Source organism: Elephas maximus, chromosome 2, assembly GCF_024166365.1.
Source record: "Elephas maximus indicus isolate mEleMax1 chromosome 2, mEleMax1 primary haplotype, whole genome shotgun sequence".
Taxonomy (NCBI): domain Eukaryota; kingdom Metazoa; phylum Chordata; class Mammalia; order Proboscidea; family Elephantidae; genus Elephas; species Elephas maximus.
In genome coordinates this window covers 203,775,422-203,789,529 of record NC_064820.1, presented here as the reverse complement: position 1 = coordinate 203,789,529, position 14,108 = coordinate 203,775,422, and the positions used below count along the sequence as shown (strand labels likewise).

At 38.1% G+C, this 14,108-nt stretch overlaps 1 pseudogene; it reads left to right on the top strand.

The window, feature by feature from the left end:
* Window positions 1-734: 734 nt before the first annotated feature.
* On the top strand, window positions 735-14,108 carry LOC126067540 (olfactory receptor 2T27-like; annotated as a pseudogene).

Below are 14,108 nucleotides of genomic sequence, written 5' to 3'. Positions count from 1 at the left end.
TTTTGTGAGTGAAGGAAGTTGGGCAGAGAGCATCCTAGGTTGAAAAGTGCTAGGTACAAATTCTCAGAGGCATCAGGAGAAAAAAAAAAAAAACTTCACAAAAAATGTTTTATATTAGAGGAGGATGGTAGAGAAATTGATAGATATAGATGTGGGCTAGAGCAAAGATTTGAAGGTCAAGAGCGGAAGATTTATCAAATTTTTTTTTCTTGAAGTTTAATACATATACAGAAAATTTTATGTATTACGAGTGAACACTTCTATGCAATCAGCAGCCAGATCAATAAATATAACATTACCAACATCTCAGAACGTACCCTCACACTTCTTTCCAGTCACTACCTCACCCCAAGGATTATCATAATCCTGACTCCCAATTTGTGTTTATTAATTTTGCCTGCTCTTGAAATTAATAAAAAGGAGAATCATCCAACTGTACTTTTTGATGCCTGGCTTTCTTTTACTCAACATTACTTTTGTGAGATTCATTAATGTTTTTGAATGCAATTGTGGCTTACTCATTGTCATTGCAGTATAATAATCCATTTCATTATCACACCACAGTTTTAAAATGTACATTCTACTGTTGATGGGCATTTATGTAGTTTCTAGTTTGAGGATATTACTGATAGTGCTGGTATTTATATTCTAGCACAGGCCTCTTGGTAAACTTTGTATTTCATTTGGAATTTCTAAGTCATAAAGTATGCATATGTTCAACTTTAAAAGTTACAATGAAAACTGTGAGAACTGGAACGGAACGGGACTGCATTGCTTTTCTGGTTCTCGTGAGTTTTCTACCTGTGACAGGGTACAGTCTTACCACTTTTCTGTCACTGTCTATTAGTGGAAAATATTTGAGCTTTCCTTCTCTGACAGGTTTCTGCCTTACACAGGTTCTGGCTTTCACAAGTTTTACTGTAGTGCCAAACTGCTTTCCAGAGTGATTGTACTATTTACACTCCTACCAGCAGTGTCTGAGAGTAAATTGGGGGCTTCAAGATGACTGAGACAAGATCTAAGCACGCATTCTGGCATGTAAAGACGAATTTGAGAAGAGTGAAGCTGGAGATTTTTGAACAATATCAGGGCCAAAACTAGGATGAGTTAAGTGAGAAACTCACCTCAAGTGAAGAATTTAGGGTGGAATTAAAAAAACTCAGTAATCTAGATAAATTATATTTTAATAAAATATTAAAACACACACACACAAACTGGCAAACTATGCCCTGCAAGCTGGAGCCTATTTTTCCAAATAAAGCTTTATTGGAATGAGGGCTGGGATTAGGGTGACATTAGTGAGGAAAAAAAAGTGAGGAAGAGTCATGCAAATGCAGGATTGGATTCTGTCTTAAAGTTTGATGTTTTATTCATCATGGATTTTTACATTGATCTTTTTTGAAGGTATAAATTATTTTTTAAATATAATTTATTTTTTTAATTGTTGTTGAGAATATACACCAGAACAAACACCAACTTAACAGCACCTACTTGAACAATTTTGTGACATTGATTACATTCTTCAAGTTGCGCAGCCATTCTCTCCCTCATTTTCTGAGTTTTTCCTCCCCTCTTAATCTAAATTCCTTGTCCTCTAAATTTCCTACTGAATCTTTCGAGTTTCTGTTGTCAGTTTGAGTGCATATACATAGATCTTAAAAGAGCATAATGCTCAAGGCAGGCAGTCTTTACTAGTTAAGCTAAACTATCGTTTGGTTTTAAGAAGGCTTCAGGGAATATTTCTGGTTTAAGGTTTAAAAATCATCTGAAGGCTATAGTTTCAGGGTTCATCCAACGCTCAATGACTCCAGAAATTCTGGATTTCATGAGAATTTTAAATTCTCTCCCCCCTCCCCACGTGATCAGGATTCTTCTGTAGAATCTTTGATTAAAATGTTCAGTATCTGGGCACCATCCAGGTCTTCTCATTTCACGACATCGGAGACAATTGTTCTTGTAGGCAATTAGCCACGCATTCCATTTCCTCCTCCTATTCCTTCTTCCTTTGTTATTCCAGGTAAAAGAGACCAATTGTTGTGCCTTGGATGGCCACTTGCAAGCTTTTAAGACCCTTTAAGACCCTAGGCACTACACAACAAATTAGGCGGTACAGCAGAATCATTAAACACATTAACAGGCCAACATACTGGGATGTCCTGTGAAGCTATGACTCTAAACCTCCAAACCAAGGAAGATTTCATGATGGACTTGGTTGTACATACACAGCCTTAGCAGTTACTCTTTCTTTTTTTTTTTGTATCTATCACAGAACTTTTGACAATTCAGCTTTTTTACAGGCATGCAACTTATTGATAGCCATTACTTATGATGAACCAATTGTTTTCTGATTTGAATTTTTCATTGATACCATTTTTGTTGAAAGCTCCAGGCAAATAGAGACCAACTGTTGGATGGCCTCTTGCAAGTTTTTAAGACCCCAGGAGCTAGCAATGAACTGAGAAGTAGATCAGAAGTACTAAAAACAATATTGGGCCAATTAACTGGAATGTCCCATGACACTAAATCTCCAAACCAAGAAACAAAATTCCAAGAGGTGTTTGGTTGTACAGAATCAGCCTCAGCAGCTACTCTTCTTCCTCCTTTTTATTGTTTTTTGTACAAATATATATACCACTTTTGGTAATTCCACTTTTTACAGGTGTACAACTTGGTGAGATCAATTACATTGATCGGTCATGTAAACACGATCCTTAACCAATGTGAGTTTTCCATCAGCATAAACAGAAACTCAGTGCTTCGTAAGCAATACCCTTCCCCCTCCCTCCAACCGGTGGTAACCACTAATAAACTTTGGTCTTTATATATTTGCCTGTTATTATTATTATAATTTTTTTATGTAATTGCCAGTAGGTTGTTAGGTGCTCTCGAGTTGGTTCCAACTCATAGTGACTCTATGTACAGTAGAATGAAACACTGCCTGGTCCTGTGCCACCCTCACAATTGTTATGCTTGAGCCCATTGTTGCAGCCACTGTGTCAGTTCATCTCATTGAGGGCTTCCTCTTTTTCGATGACCCTCTACTTTACCTAGCCTGATAGCCTTCTCCAGGGACTTATATAAGTGAGGGCATACAATACCTGTCCTTTTGTGATTGACTTATTTCACTCAGCATAATGCCTTCAACTCCTTCCGTGTTGTAGCATGTATCAGCACTTCATTCCTCTTTCTGAATGAGTAGTATCCCATTGTGTGCATGTATCACATTTTGTTTTTCCATTCTTCCATTAATGGACACTTAGGTTGCCTCCACCTTTTGGCTATTGTGACTAGCACTGCAGTGAACACTGGTGTACATATGTCCATTCACATCACTGCTTTCGAGGCCCTTGGGTATATACCTAGAATGGAATTGGTGGGTCATGTGGTGGTTCTATTTTTAGTTTTCTGAGGTACTGCCACACTATTTTCCACAAAGGTTGTACTATTTTGCATTCTCACCAGCAGTGGGTACAGGTTCAATTTCCCCACGTCCTTGCCAACATTTATTATTTTTTGTTTTTTTTTCGTCTTTTTCTCTTAGATATACTCAAACCAAAACCAAAACTGTTGCCATCAAGTTGATTTCAACTCAAAGAAACCCTACAGGACGGAGTAAAACTGCACCATAGGGTTTCCAAGGAGCAGTTGCTGACTTGTTGGTTAGCAAGCAAGCTCTTAACTACTGTGCCACCAGGGCTCCAATCCTAGAGGGAGTGAAAGAGTATCTCATTGTGATTTTGAGTTGCATCTCTCTGAGGGCTATAGACATGGAGCATCTTTTCGTTTGTTTGTTGGCCTTTTGACTATCCTCTTTGGTGAAATATCTATTCAAGTGCTTGGCCCATTTTTACATTAGATTATTTGTTTGTTTTATTTGGTTGTACAAGTTTTATACATATTTTGGTTGTTAGATTCTTATCTTATACGTGGCTTCTGAAGATATTCTCCCAATCAGTAGCTTGTTTTTTACTATCTTCATAAAATCTTTTAGTGAACAAAAGTATTTAATTTTTTGAAGTCCCATTTATTTATTTTGTCTTTTGGTGTTCTTGCTTTGTTTAAATATCAGGTATTTCATTCTTAAAAGTTAGGCTAAAAAACCTTGACCCCAAAACCTTGAATTTTTTCTAAGAATTGTATGGTTTTAGTTTTCACATTTAGACCCTTAAGTCATTTTGAATTTGTATTTGTGTGTGGTGTGAGGCATGGATCCTGTCTAATTTCCCTAAATGTGGAAATCTTATTTTCCCAACGTTTATTGAAGAGACTCTTCTTTCCTCATTGAATGGATATGGCTCCTTGTCAAAAATCAGATGATTATACACATGTGGGTTTGTTTCTGGGATATAAATTCTATTTAACTGATCAATGTGTTTATTATTATATCAGAGCTAGGTTGTTTTGATTACTGTATGCATATATTTTGAAATCAGGAAGTGTGGTTCCTCCTGTTTTCTTATCCTTCAGAATTGCTTTACTGATTCATTGCCTCTTGCCATTCCATATAAAATTTGAGGATTGGTGTTGTTCATTTCTGTAAAGAAGGCTGTTGGAATTTTGATCAGGACTGCATTGAATCTCTAGATCACTTTGGATAATGCTGACATCTTAACATTATGAAGTCTTTCAATTCATGAAAAAGAAACATCTTTCCATTTATTTAGGTCTTCTTTAGACTCAGCAATGTTTTGTCCTTTTCATTGTACAAGTCTTTCACATTCCTGGTTAAGTTTATTCCTAGATATTTTATTCTTGTAGATGCTATTGTAAATGGAATTATTTTCTTAAATTCCATTTCAGATTTCTTGTTACTGGTGTATAGAAACCCAACTGATTTTTCTTTGTTGAATTTATACTGTGAAAATTTGCTAAATTCCACTATTAGTGCTAGAAGATTTCTTGTGGATTCTTTGGGGTTTTCTACATATTATGTCATGTGCGAATAAAGGTAGTTTTACTTCTTTTCCTATTTGAAAACTTTTATGTACTTATTTATAGCTTTGATTAGGACTTCAGATACAATATTGAACAGGAGTGGTGAGTATACTTACCTTGCTCTCAATTTCAATGGAAAAGGTCTCAGTCTTTCTCCATGAAGTATAATATTGGCTGTTGGTTTTTCATGATTGCCCTTAATCATATTAAGAACTTCCCTTCTTTTCCTATCTGAGGATTTTTATCAAGAAAATATGTTGGATTTTATTCAAAGCCTTTTCTGCATCAATAATCATGTGTTTTTTTTTCTTTGTTCTGTTTTGGTATATTACATTGATTGATTTTCTAATGATGAATTATCCTTGCATACCTGTAAAAAATCCCACTTGGTCATGGTGTATGACTCTTTTAACATGCTGTTGAATTCTGTTTGCTAATATTTTGTTGAGGATTTTTGCAACATATATACAGGGACATTGGCCTGTAGTTTTCTTTCCTTGTTGTATACTTGTCTTGTTTTAGTATCAAGGTAATGTTGGCTTTATGCAATGAGTTAGGGAGGATTTTCCTTCTTTCTTTTTTGGAAGAGTATAAACAAAATTCATGTCAATTCTCTAAATGCTTGGTAGAATTCCTTAGTGAAGCCATCTGGCCCAGGATTTTTTTTTTTTTTCTTTTTTGGAGGTTTTGATTACCCTTTAGATCTCTTCACTTGTAATAGGTCTGTTGAGATTTATTATTTCCTCTTGAGTCAGTTTAGATAGGTAGTGTGCTTCTAAGAATTTGTCCATTTCGTCTAGATCATCCAATTTGTTGGCATACAGTTGCTCACAGTATTCTGTAATAATTACTTTTATTTTTTTCAGGTTATTGTAATGTCCACACTGTCATTTCTTATTTTTGTTATTTGCATCTTTTCTTATTTTTTTTTCTTTATCAGTATAAGTTCGTCCATTTTATCAATCTTGTTAAAGATCTAACTTCTGGCTCTGTTAATTTCGTTTTTCTTTTTTTTTCATCTCATTTATTTCTGCCCTGATCTTTATTTCCTCTCTTTTAATAGCTTTAGGCTTGGTTTACTCTTCTTTTTCTAGTTCCTCTGGTTTTAGAGTTAGGCTTTAATTTGAGACACATCTTTTTTCATGTAGGCATTTATTGCTATGCATTTCCCTTTGAGTACTGTCTTTGCTGCCTCCCATAAGTTTTAGTATGTTGTGCTTTCATTTTCATTTGACTAAGTATTTTCTGATTTCTCTTTTGGTTTCTTCCCTGACCCATTGAAAGTTTAAAAGCATGTTGTTTAATTTTGATATGTTTGTATATTTTCCAGGTTTTTTTTTTTTAATGTTTTTTATTTCTAATTTCATTCTGTTGTGGTCAAAGAAAGTACTGTGTATGATTTCAATATTCTTAAATTTTTAAAGGCTTGCTTTGTGATTTAACATGTGTTGTATCCTGGAAAATGATCCGCCTACTGGAGTAGAATGTATATTGTGCTGTTGTCAGGTACAGTGTTCTATTTATGTCTGCTTAGTTGTTTTATAGTGTCATTCAAGTCCTCTGTCTGCTTGTTGATCTTTTTTCTAGATGTTCTGTCTCATATTGAAAGTGGTGTATTGAAGTCTCCAACTATTATTGTAGTGCTACCTTTTTCTCCCTTCAATTCTATGAGTGTATGCTTTATATATTCAGGTGCTTCGTTGTTTGGTCCATATATATTTATGATTGTCAAATCTTGATTGACTGACATTCCTATCATTATATAATGTCCCAGTTTGTCTCTTCTAATTGATTTTGTCTTAAATTCTATTTGTTCTGATATTGAGTTTGCCACCCCAGGTCCCCTTCGGTTATTATTTGCATGGAATATTTTTTTTCTATCCTTTTGCTTTCAACCTATTTGTGTCCTTGGGTCTATGGTGGGTCCCTTGCAAACAATATAGTTGAATCAAGTTTTCTATCTATTCTGCTACTCTCTGCCTTTTGACTGGAGCATTTAGTTCACTTACATTCACTGCAATTACCTAGAAGAAAGTACTCACACCTACGCTTTAGTTATTGATTCATGTGTGTCTTAAGTCTTTCTTTCTTTTCTTTAATACTGACCTTTTTGTGTTTTGTTGCATTTTTGTAGTGAGCCATTTTGATTTCATTCTCCTTTCTCTTTGTGTACATATTTTTAGATGTTTTCTTAATGTTTGCCATTAATATTACATTTGACATCTTGCATTTATAAAATCCTAGGGTAAGTTGATACCAACTTACATTCAGTATTATACAAGAAATTCTACACCTATACACTCCCTCTATTGTTGTTACTATCACCAACTGCATGTTTATATTTCATGTGCCATGTAAAGTAATTTTATCCTTGTTTTTTATATTTGTCATTAAAATGCAGGAAGGACAAAACAATTGGAACTGTCAAATGTGAACACATCATTGCTAGTCCTTCTACTTGCCCACGCAATTACCTTTACAGGAGATGTTTCTTTTTATGCATAGCTTTGAATTATAGGTGTTCCATGACTTATGACATATTCAAGTTATGGCAAACCACACTTATGACCATCTTTTTTTTTTTTTAAAACATCTTATCTTTAGTTATATTTACTACAAACAGTATTGAAGCATGTAATTTGCTAATGTTCTTATTCTCAGATGTTCACTCACAGATGTCCAATGTTACAATTTACTGTTCAAAACACTGGCATATAGCAGGCTATGGCCTGGTCTACAATGAAATCGGTGTCAATGTCAGTGTTGGGAGGCATAAAAGATAGAAAGTTAGGCAATGTACAACTTTAACAATATACAACAATTGAACTGCCTATATGCCTGTGATGGTTAGGATTGAGTGTCAGCTTGGCTGGGCCATGATTCTTGGTGCTTATATGTGATCACTCCCATGATGAGATTGGCTGTGAATAGCCAATCAGTTGAAAGGGAGTTTCCTTGGGTGTGTGGCCTCCACCTGAATATCAGCAGACATTCTGGCTTTTTGCTCACTCTGGATCCTGCAGCTGGCTCCTGTTCATCTGACCTCTGGTTCTTGAGACCTGAGCTAGCAGCTTACTTGCCAAACTTGAGATTCGTCAAACTTCACAGCCCGTGAGCCAGTGCTCTGCTCTCAGACCTGCTGATCTTGAGTTTGTCAGCCCCTGCATTTACATGAATCAGGTGAAGCCTCTATCCTAATCCACAGACTTGGGACATTCCAGCCTTTACAAACTCAAGAGCCATTTCCTTGATATAAATCTCTCTATATATGTTTATATGCTTTACAGGTTTTCCTTTTCTAGAGAACCCAGCCTAAGACAATGCCAACAGTTGTTACTTGATAATGCCCCAGGACATATTCCTCACATAGATGATCAAAATCAAGACGAAAAAGGGAGGTCTGCTTTGTTAATTTCAGAGCCACAGCCATAGTATTTTGGCTATGGGAGCAGGTTGCACTCAAGGTGCCCAATTCCTAGCTAAGAGCAATCTTCATTAGTGCCAACCAGAAAGGGGAGCAGCCAGACCAAAACTGATCTCCAGGGATATTTGTCCTGTTGATTACAAGGACCCAGGGTATGAGGTGCACATTTACCAGGCAAAAGAGGTGTTGCTACACTCATCAGTGGCCCCCAGAGAGGCCTGCCTTGTTGATGTTAGCACAGAAGCTTGGGTTCTGTCTCTCTTCACAGGCAGGGAGCCTGGTGGCTAGGAAATCAAGGACCTTACTAGGGCTGCTTTCCCAGTTCACAGCAGCTGGTGGTCTGTGTGGCTGTGGTGAGGGGCAAGGATAATGACAGAAGTGATTTTCTTACCATGTGGGAATCTTCATTGATTCTTTGACTCTTGTCCATGTGTACCTTCCTGTTGCTGTCTTCTGCTCCAGAAGTCAGAGTCCCTGAAGGCCCAGTACCTTTTCTGTTGTTGCTGTATAGGGGAGGGTCAGAACAATGATCTTTTTACACTGCCATCTTCCCAGAAGCTGCCAATGCCTCTTAATTCAAGACAGAAAGTGACATCCTGAATGATTCTTATAAGAATCCTGTGCTAACAGGATTTAGAGAAAGGAGAGATCACTTTATGATTTGGCAGGGGCCAGTATTCTACTCAACAGGAAAGTGGTTTCGTTTTGGTTTATAGACAGTTTGGGGAAGTCTTCAGAAAGATCTTGACATGTACTAAGGAAACTAAATGATGGGGAAAATTTTATATAGGTTGCATTGGATGGAGGTGTCTTAAATGCTAAGGAAACTGTATAAGTAAAGGCAGGAGATAGAAAAGAGACAATGGTTTAATTTGTTATAGGAAAAACATTTATTGTAATGCAAAAAAAAAAAGGTCATGTAAGTTATTTGACATACTTGTTAAGTATTTGAATGCCAACGTAAGGAGTGTTGTATTTAATTCAACAGTAAATAGGGAAAATTTCAAAAGTAAAACTGACCACAAAAAAATATTTGAATGATGTTTTAAGACAATCATAGTTTGAAGCAGATGGAGACTGACAGTTAGGATAAGGGACAGCAGGAGCTTAACTTTGATATGTAAGATTCTTAGTCACCTTTGTGGTTACCTTAATATTTATCCCTGTTTTTCTAAGTTTAAATCAAAGTTTTATTTCTTTATATCACCTTGACTTCCTCTCCATATGAAAGATCTATGGCTACGTTTTTTAATCCCTCTTTATTGAATTTAATGTTGTCATCTTTTACATAATGACATCGTTGTTTCCCTGTTTTGAGAATTTTTTAATCTTGATTTATTTTTGTGTTTCCTTATTTGGGTTAATACCTGGTTGCTCTGTCCTGTGTTCTAGTCGTGGGTTGATATCTGATGTTACTGATTGTCTAACCAGAAGACTGCCTTAGTATTTCTTGTAGTTTTGGTTTGGTTTTTGCAAATTCCTTAAGCTTGGAAATGTCCTAATTTTGCCTTCATATTTGAGAGACGTTTTGCTGGATATATGATTCTTGGCTGGCAATTTTTTTCTTTTAAGGCTTTATATATGTCATCCCACTGTCTTCTTGACTGCATGGTTTCTGCTGAGTAGTCCAAGCTTATTCTTACAGACTCTGCTTTGTAGTTGACTTTTCATTTATCCCTAGCTGCTTTTAAAATTCTCTCTTTAAGTTTGGCTTTGGCAAGTTTGATTATGATATGTCTTGGTGACGTTCTTTTGGGATCTGCCTTATGTGGGGTTCGATGAGCATCTTGGATAGATACTGTCTCATCTTTCATGGTGTCAGGGAAGTTTTCTGCCAGCAAATCTGCAACAATTCTCTCTGTATTTTCTGTTCTTCCTCCCTGTTCTGGTACTCCAGTCACTTGTAGGTTATTTCTCTTGATAGAGTGCCGCATGATTCTTATGGTTTCTTTGTCTTTTTAAATTCTTTTATCTGATTTTTCTTTGAATATATTGGTGCCAAGTGTTTTATCTTCAATCTCACTAATTCTGACTTCCATTTCCTCAAATCTGCTCCTTTTCCTATTGAGTCATCTAATTCTGAAATTTTATTGTTAATCTTCTGAATTTCTGATTGCTGTCCCTCTGTGGATTCTTGCAGCCTATTAACTTTTTCATTATGCTTTTGAATAACCTTCTTAATGTCCTTGGCTGCTTTATCTGTGCGTTCCTTGGCTTGTTCTGCATTTTGCCTGATCTCCTTCCTAATCTCTCAAAAAGTTTTGCATATTAATCTTTTGTACTCTACCTCTGGTAATTCCAGGAACACATCTTCTCCTGGAAGATTCCTTGATTCTTTGTTATGAGAGCTTGTTGAAGCAGTTGTGGCCTGCTTCTTTATGTGATTTGATATTGACTGTTGACTCTGAGCCATCTATAAGTTATTGTTTTCATTTATATTTGCTTACTGTATCCTAGCTTCTTGCTTTGTTTTGTTTTCATATGCCCAAATAGGCTGCTTGAGTGAGCCAATTTGATCATTGGAGCCTTTGAAGCTCTAATGTCCTGTTACCAGATGGCTAGAGCTGTTACCAGGTATATGAGCCTAGGAGTCCATTCGCTTTTCTTGTATGGATTCAGCACAGGTGTCCAGGTAGTCAGTCACCAAGTTCTTTCCTACAGTCTTGGAGGGGCAGGGGTGACTGGTTTAGGCACAGGTTTCTGGTAGCAGCAGGGGGTCACACTCTAATCAAGGCATGGGGCTGACAAGTATCCCCCAAGTGTCTGTGAGGAAAGTACATCTCTGTTCCCTAGAGTGCACAGGTGGGTGGGTTCTGCAGCTGGACTATGGGCACCCAGTGCTTTTGGTTGTAAGGACTGGGAGGCACCACTTATCCTTGAATCCCTGTTGTGGGTGGCTAGGTGATGTGGGTGGGGCCACCAGTCCTCAGGCACCTGATGTGGGTAGGTGAGGACCCTCTTAACTAGGCAAAGCAGTGTCAAACGTCAAAAACCCACCCCTCTACCACACAGCTGAAACAGCTGAATTCAGATCTCAGGCACATACACTGTTGCAGTCTTCCAACAATGGCCTATACTCCTGAAATGGGCCTGCACAGGTCCATGCTGGGGTAAAAGGTATTCGAAGTGTACGAGCCATTTGTGCCTGGACAAGAGTCACTTCTGCCCTGAGTTTCCAGCTTAGGGGAGCTGGCAGATTATTTCCCCCCCCCCCAACGGTAATTTATGCCTTCTCCAAGGCCAGGAAAATGGCTCAGAATGTGCAGCAGGACCTATCTCAGGCCCAGGGAAATAGGCAGCCACTGAAGCTGACTTGGGGGCTAGGGGTACGATAAATTAGATTCAAATACTTAGCTTTTGCCAAGAATGCTGTTCTTCTCTGATTCTGGAGGCCTGAGTAGACTGTGTGGCTCATTGTCTCTCCCAGGGGAAATTATGTCTCAAATGCTACTGCCAGCCCCATGGCAGTTGTGCCAGGGGGTTGTGTCTGAGGTGTGCTGGTTCCCACCAAGTCAGGTCTGACAACTCCTCACTACTTCTGAACTGTCCCTCCCTTCCCCTGCTGGTCAGCCTTATTTCCTAACCTTGCCTTTGATGTACAGGGCCCCTTGCTTGTCATATATATAATCGCTTCACTTGTTTTTCAGGTCTTTGTCGTAAGAGGTATCACGAGAAGCATCTGACTACACCGCAATCTTGGCCCCTGACAGCAGGAGCTTAAAATGGATGGAAATGATACCTGTGGAAAGAAGACGATATGTTTGGAAAGAAACAGAGTGCAAACTTGTCTGAGGATAACTAAAGATAGAAGAAAGGATATCAAAGGTATATATCATATTTCTGAATGTTCTTGGTGATGTAAGTAATAACAAACAGTAAGAGAGGCTATCTGGGTTCACTTTTTGACATCTTGAATTGAAAGTGTTTACAGGATACCTGGCGAAAGTGTTTGTCAAGTTGTTGGAAATATTTAAATGGGCTCAGAAGAAGCCAGAGAAAACAGTATGTTGATTTGAACCTTGTCCACATTAAGGAGATAGCTCGAACTCATTGGACCAGGATGAATTTCATAGATTTGTGACTTGTGCAATAGCAAAGGGCCCCATTCTTAGAAGGCCACCATACTTGTTTAATGTTCTGCTGTAAGTGTCTTGAAATTCTTAATTTTGAACTAGTTGCTCCTTATTTTCATTTTGCACTGGGCCCCACAAAATATGTAGCTGGTCATTCAACTGTAAAAGATTAACAAGGGATATAATTTTGACAGAGAAGAAGAGGACCTACATGACATATTTGGGGAAAAGTTTCCATTAACGAGTCAGAAACAAAACAAAGACTGGAAAAGATGAAAACTTAATGTGCAGAAAATTCCAAATATCCTTCAGTGAACACTATAATTTTATAGATACAAAGCAACTTTTAAATAGTGGGTAAAATGATCAGTGTATAATATTTATAAAAGAACATGTGTACAATTTGTAAACCCAAACAAAAACTCACTGCTGTTGAGCTGATTCCCACTCATAGTGACCCTATAGGACAGAGTAGAACTGCCCCATAGAGTAGCCAAGTTGTGCCTGGTGGATTCACACTGCCAACCTTTTGATTAGCAGTCATAGCTCTTAACCACTATGCCACCAGGGTTTCCATTTGCAAACCACAAGGTGTTTAAAATGTCTTCTGAGTCTGGTAAGATGTGAAAAAAAAGTCTAAAATAAAATAAAAGGCTTTTAATTGGGCATAATATTTAATAAATGACCTATGTTTTCCTCCCACCACCATTAGTTGCCACAGATGAGGCTGAGATATGAAGAGAATAATGGCACATCAACCACAGATTTCATTCTCTTGGGTCTCTTCCCTGGGTTTCAACACATCAGCCTTCTTTCTGGTCTACCTCTTCCTTCTGATCTATCTCATTGCCATCACAGGGAAAACTGCCCTCATTTTTCTGATCTGGGTGGACTTCTACCTCTACACTTCCATGTACTTCTCACTCAACCAGCTCTCCCTCATTGACTTGGTCTACATTTCCAGCTGTGTTCCTAAGATGGTCATCAACCATTCCTTAGGAAAGCACAGCATTTCTCAAGTTGGCTGTGGAGTCCAGATGTTCTTCTGCCTGACTTTTGGTGGAGCTGAGTGTCTCCTCTTAACCGTTATGTCCTTTGACCGATTTGTGGCCATTTGTAACCCACTGCGCTACCCAATCATCATGAGCCCTAAGGTTTGCTTGCTAATGGTAGTGGTGTCATGGTCTGGGGGTGCTCTAAACTCACTTATTCAAACTACCTACAGCATGCATTTCTCTGTCTGTGGACTGAAAGAGATCAATCACTCCTTCTGTGAGATGCTTGCCACCCTGAAACTATCCTGTGAGGACACTTTGGATTACGAGATTGTGGTGTCTGTAGTAAGTATTGCACTTATCCTCGTCCCCTTAAGCTTCATAATGGCCTCCTATATTCGCATCTTCTTCACTGTTCTCAGAATGAACTCTCCTGAGGGGAGAAACAAAGCTCTAGCCACACGCTGTTCCCACTTGACTGTGGTGAGTCTCTACCTGGGGCCAGGCATAGTGGTGTACATGACACCTAGCTCTCCCGACAGCCCAGGGCTGCATCAAGGTTTCTCCGTGTTCTACACCATCCTCATTCCCATGTTGAACTGCTTTATCTACAGCCTGAGGAACAAGGAGGTGGTGGGGGCTCTGAGGAAGGCCATGGGGAGGAACCTAATCCCAAAGTAG